Raw genomic sequence first — 6548 nt, 5'->3', positions numbered from 1 at the left:
CGAGAAAGAGAGAAGGAAGGAGGAGGGAGGGGGGAGGGAGAGGAAGAGGGAAAGAGGGAGAGAGAAAAGAAAAATTAAGAGAGAAAAAAGGGAAGGAGGGAGAGAAAAAGGAAGGAAAGAGGGAAGGAAGATAGATAGATGACAGCACCACCAAATGGAAGGCACCTGGATCCCTGAGTCACCACGTGGAGGGGAAAGGCCAAGAACAGCTATCTGGTCCACATCTGACTATGAAATGAGCAAGAAATCATATTTATTTTGCTAACCTGCATTTTCATCTATGTATGGATCTTCTCTGGGTGCTCTGTGTTTGTCCCATGGGTTTGTGTCTCTTCTTCTGCCAGTTGAACACTGTCTTCATTATTGTAACTTTACTAAGATGCTGCTAGGACAAGTTCAAGGTCAAGACCATGATGAAATCCAAGACAAGGGAGTTTCTTAACCCTGTGCTTAGTAGGTGTGCAACAGTCATTTTTTTTTTTTTTTTGAGTTGGAGTCTCACTCTGTCACCCAGACTGGAGTGCAGTGGCCGCTCCCGGCCACCGCAGCCTCGACTTGCTGGGCTCCGGCGATCCTTCCGCCTCGGCCTTCCAAGGAGCTGGAACTACAAGCGCGTCCTACCATGCCTGGCTGATTTTTGGTTTATTGTAGAGATGAGGTCTCGCCAAGTTGCCCAGGCGGGTCTCGAACCTGCGGGCTCAGATGATTCACTCACCTTGGCCTCCCAAATCGCTGGGATTACAGGCTGAGCCACCGAGCCCGGCCAACAGTCACTTATTGAGCGAATGAATGAAGCTAAAAGAGGAAGCTAGAAAGACCAAAGGAAGAAACACACAAGGGAAGAAGGAACCCACGCCTCCCCTCTCCAAAGAGAAGCTCCCAGGAATGTGAAGGCGGCAGGAGACTGGACGGAAGCCAGAAGGCTCAAGTCCGGGCGGCAGGAGACAGGGAAGACGTTAGACCCCTCATCTCTCTCTTCTCCCCCCCAAAAAAGGAGAAAGAAAATGACGCAAGATTTTGGAACCCAGAACCAGAGGAGCCTGGAAGCAAACGCTGAGACTGTCAGCTGCCCAGCAGTTCACACCCAGAGACAGTCTTCCCACCTCCGCCCAAAGAAGCTGCCAAGAGCCCCAGGCGTCCTGGCGTGGCCCACCTCAGCAGCACGATGAGGCACAGGGAAGTGACAGAATGATGTTTACCAAAAAAACGATTATAGCCGAGATATTTTAAAATTCCGCCCTCAGGACAGCATCCGGTTGCTACAGCAACCCCAGCTCTGCAGGGTGTCCTGATTACCAACAAGCTCCCTGCACCTGCCTCGGGCGGCCGAGAGGTGGTGTCCTCAGGAGCTAGGAGCGCCTGCCACCCAGGGGGACCAGAAGGAAGTGCCCCAGTGTTCTGACTCACTGTGACTGTGTTTGTTGTTTTTTAAAAAATAATATCAGCCGGCCTCGATGGCTCAGCCTGTAATCCCGCGCTTTGGGAGGCTGAGGTGAGTAGATTGCCTGAGCAACTTGGCAATCTACTCACCTCAGCCTCCCAAAGCGTGGGATTACAGGTTCGAGACCCGCCTGGGCGACTTGGCAAGACCTCATCGCTACAATAAATCAAAAATCAGCCGGGCATGGTAGCGCACGCTTATAGTTCCAGCTCCTTGGAAGGCTGAGGCGGAAGGATCGCTGGTGCCCAGCAGGCTGAGGCTGTGGTGGCCAGGAGTGGCCACTGCCCTCCAGTCTGGGCGACTGAGTGAGACTCCAACTCAAAAAAAAAAACAAAACAAAACAAACAAAAGAAAGGAAGGAAGAAAGAAAGAAGGAAGAAAGGAAAAAGAGGGTAAGGAAGGGAGAGAAAAGAAAGAAAGACAAGAGGAAGGAAGAAGGAAGGAAAGAAGGAAAGTAAGAGTGGTGGCCATCACGCCCAAATGGATAAAGCCAGAGGCAGACAACTCAGAGAAGCCGCCCTCCTGTCAGGTCAGCCTGGGGCTTGGGCTTCCCGATTCTGGGCAGGCTTCTCCCCACAGAGCCACACCCGGCGTGACTTCCTCACGGCCCCTCCACTCAGCTATCATTCCACTTGGGAAGGTCGACCCCTGGGGCCCGAGGAGAGCGCCCGGCGGCATCCCCAGAACGGTGAGGTCTCGCTAGGGGTGGGGAGCCCTTGGCCTCAGAGTGAGACGTCCCGCCTCTAGCCTCGGCCCCTCCACTCACTGTGACTGTGGACACGTCATCACTAAAAGACCACCACAAGGGCGGGTCTTGTTGCCAATGACTGGTCACTGCTATGGTGCTGGGAATGGTGTGTGGCACCTGGTAGACCTTCAGCGGGCTGTTTTTTCTCCCTCAGCCTCCCAAGGCACAGGATTACAGGTTGAGCCACTGAGCCCAGCTTTTTCTTTTTTTAATGAGTTAGAGTCTCACTCTGTCGCCCAGGATGGAGGGCAGTGGCACACCATGGTCACCGCAGCCTCGACATGCTGGGCTCAGGAGATCCTTCTGCCTCAGCCTTCCAAGTAGCCGGAAACACAGGCACACACCACCACACTTGGCTAATTTTTTAATTTACTATAGAGAACAGGTCTTCCCAAGTTGCCTGAGCTGATCTCGGACCCCTACCCCCACTCCCGGGCTCAGGCAATCCTCTCTCCATGGCCTCCCAAAGTTCTGAGATTGCAGGTGTGAGCCACTGCGCCTGGTGTGTTTTGTTTTGTGTTTGAATCAGGGTCTCACTCTGTGGCTCAGACTGTGGTGCAGTGGCATGATCTTAGCTCACCGTAGCCTGGACCTCCATAGCTCAAGCAATCCTCAGCCTTCCAAATAGCTGGGACTGCAGACATATGCCACCATGCCCAGCTATTTTTTTTTTATTTAACGTAGAGACAAGGTCTCATTACATTGCCCAGGCTGGTCCCTTCAGTCGTTTTGAAATGAGAGAATGGCTGGTCTCTGCCTTTGTGTCCTCATTTGTGAAAATGGCAGATAGCCGGGTGCAGTGGCTCACTCCTGTAATCCCAGCACTTTGGGAAGCTGAGGCGAGAGGGTTGCCTGAGCCCAGGGGTTTGAGACCAGACTGGGCAATTTGGCGAGACTTCATCTCTACAATAAATCAAAGAATTAGCCGGGCGTGGTGGCACGTGCCTGCAGTTCCAGCTACTTGGAAGGCTGGGGTGGAAGGATGGCCTGAGCCCAGCAGGTCGAGGCTGTGGTGGCCATTAGTGTGCCACTGCACTCCAGCCTGGGAAACAATGAGACACTGAACCCTCCCACCCCCCAAAAAGAAGAAAGTGGAAGATAAGAAGTGTTCCTCTCCACTGAGGGCTTTGGGAGGCTCTAACCAAGTATGAATGAATGATGCCTGTTTCTAAATGCCTTGGAAAATGCTAACCACTGTGCAAAGATAAGGTAGCAGGACTGTCACCCCACCCAGCAGTGCTGATGACAATCAGACAAGGTGCTTTGGAAGGCCAGGACCTGACCTCCTCCTCAGAGCACTCTAAGATTAACCACAACTAAGTGCTTTCTGGGTCCCTGGCACGGAGGACTGTAAGGCGCCCTACCCTGCCTCACAAATAGAGCCCTAATTGTGTCTAAGCAACAGTGTGCTAGTCCCTGCCTCCTTGTCATTAGAGAAGCCTATGTGACCCTGCTGTAATCAGCCAGACAGAAATGGAGGTCAGAAGGGGGGACTTTAGGGAAAGTTCTTTATTTTTTAGATCTATTTTTGAGTTGGGTCTCACTCTGTTGCCCAGACTGGAGTGGAATGGCATGTCTACAGCTCACTGCAACCTTGACCTCCTGGACTCAGGCGATCCTTCCACCTCAGCCCACCCCCCAGCAGCTGAGACTACAGGTGCATGCCACCACACCCGGCTAATTTTTATTATTTTGTAGATATGAAGTCTTGCTGTGTTGCCCAGGCTAGTCTTGAACCCCTGGGCTCAAGCAATCCTCCTACCTCAGCCTCCCAAAGTGCAGGGGTTACAGGCGTGAGCCACTGCGCCTGGCCATGGAAAGTTCTTTACCGGGCGCCAAGTTCACACACTTCGCTCTTGGCTCCTCCCTCCTGCCTCCCTGGAGTGTAGGTGAGAGACCTGAAGGTATAACTGCCATCTTGCAACTGACACACGCAGAAGGGTGAAGTGAGCGCCCGGAGCCCCCAGGATGTCCTCGAGTGGCTTCCCCAGCCCTGACATGCCTTCCTACTTCTCAAAAAAAAAACCCCTGCTTGGTCAAGCCGCTGGAGTCAGACTTCTGTGAGAAGCAGCACAGCACAATCTGTATTACCACCCTGGACCCAAAATAGCTTGTTTATAATCCCTTGAAATAGATCTTGGCAACACCAATTTCACAGACACCAAACGGGAGCTTGGAGAGGCGAGGGACACCAAGGCCCTGTCGTGAGTGGCAGAGCGGGGGTCCAGTTCCCAAGCCCATAATCTCTTCACAGCCCCCGAGGGAGAAGCATGTCCCGAGAAGCACGTGTGTATCCAAGGGCCCGACGAGGACCCCCCCGTTGGAGGGTCTCAGCTGGGTGATGGGCTCCCCACCCACCCATTCCATGAGCCCATGCGATCAGCAAACATCTTTTTTTTTTTGAGTTGGGGTGTCACGCTGTCACCTAGGCTGGAGTGCAGTGTCACCGTTACGGCTCACAGCAACCTCAAACTCCTGGGCTCAGGTGATGCTTCTGCTTCAGCTTCCCGAGTAGCTGGGACTGCAGACCTGCATCACCACACCTAATCTTTTTTTTTTTTTTTTTTGTAGAGACAAATTCTCGTCATGTTGCCCAGGCTGGTCTGGGACTCCTGGACTCAGGTATTCCTCCCGCCTCAGCCTCCCAAAGTGCGGGATTACAGGCATGAGCCACTGTGCCTGGCTGAGCAAACATCTTTTGAAGCCTGCCAGTGCCAGGTGTGTGGGTGTGAGGGTGCAACGGTGAATCCATATGGACAAAACCCATGGAGCTTGTACTTCGGCAGAGGATACAGAATAAGCACATATATGTAGGTCACAGGGTGGTAAGAAATATGAAAAAATTAACAGGATAGGCGATAGAGGTGCTATTTTTAGAGAAAGCTGAGGAAGTCTTAAGGTACCCACCAGACCTTTAAGAAGTGATGGGAGGGGTCGGGCACGGTGGCTCATGCCTATAATCCCAGCACTTTGGGAGGCTGAGATGAGAGGACTGCCTGAGCCCACAGGTTCAAGATCAGCCTGGACAACTTGGTGAGACCTTGTCTCTACAATAAATCAGAAAAATTAGCCGGGCGTGGCGCACGTCTGTAGTTCCAGCTACTTGGAAGACTGAGGCGGAAGGATCGCCTGAACCCAGAAGGTTGAGGCTGCGGTGGCTGGGAGCGTGCCACTGCCCTCTAGCCTGGGTGACAGTGAGACTCCAACTCAAAAAGAAAAAGTGATGGAGAAACCAGGAAGGCGTGGAGCGCGTTGAGGTCACTGGCAGCCAGGCGGGGGGACCCCAGCAGAGGCAGGGGAGCCTGTGGCAAGACAGGCCTGGTGTGAGCATGGCCAGGGAAGGCGAGGGGGGTCCCAGAGGCACTTGTGCTATGCTAACTTTTGTTTTTTTGTGTGAATCAGAGTCTCGTCTGCCACCCAGGCTGGAGTGCAGTGGCACACTCAGGGCCACCGCAGCCTTGACCTGCTGGGCTCAGGCGATCCTTCCTTCCACCTCAGCCTTCCAAGTAGATTCTGGAAGTAGCTGGAACCACAGGCATGCATGACCGTGCCCGGCTAATTGTTTCCACTTATCGTCGAGACAAGGTCTCGCCATCTTGCCCAGCTGGTCCTGAGCCCCTGGGCTCAGGCAATCCTCTCCCCTCGGCCTCCTGAAGTGCTGGCATGACAGGCACGAGCCACCACACCGGGCAGTTTTGGCTTTTCTCCTGGATGAGGCGCGCAGCCCCAGGAGGGCTTTGTGATGGGGCTCACTCTTGAGCCAAGGACTGGAGCGGGCCACTGCCCCCACCCCCAGGCTTGGGCCCCCAGGAGGGAGGACGCGGAGGCGTGGCCACAGGGGAGGAGCTGGTGGGCGCCCGGCGGGCTCCTCTCGCCCTCCGCGCAGCCCCCCCTGCTGCGCCGCACACCAGTCTCCGGCGCCTTGTCGCCTCCAACGCCCAGGAGGCCTCAGAGGCGCCAAGTCAGTCAGCTGGCGCAAGAGTGTCTCGAGGAGGAGGCGGGGAAGGAGGGACCAGCGGACGGAAGGTGCCGGGGTCAGGAGGACACAGAGGCTGGTCACCCGGGGGGACGCAGGCAGCTCACGCTTCCGGAATCTGCAGAAGCGCCCCTCCTCTTCTCTGCACACCGGGAGGTGGCTTCTGCCAGGCTCACGGCCGGCCGGGCTGGGTGCGGTCTGGGGAGAGGGCGCGAGGAGCCCGGCAGCCCTGGAAGGAGCGGCCACCCGCGCACGCCCCAGAGCTTCCCCGGACACACGTCAGGAACGTCATGACGACTTTAATTTAAAAACTGAGCCCGTCCCCGGGCCCGACCCAGCACGGAGTAAAAAGCCGCACAGAGCGGCCCACGCCGGGCCGCAGG

This window comes from Carlito syrichta, unplaced genomic scaffold (genome assembly GCF_000164805.1).
Source record: "Carlito syrichta isolate Samal-C Ts95f unplaced genomic scaffold, Tarsius_syrichta-2.0.1 Scaffold137389, whole genome shotgun sequence".
Taxonomy (NCBI): domain Eukaryota; kingdom Metazoa; phylum Chordata; class Mammalia; order Primates; family Tarsiidae; genus Carlito; species Carlito syrichta.
The sequence above is the reverse complement of the archived record's forward strand: the minus strand, read 5'-3'. Positions refer to the sequence as shown.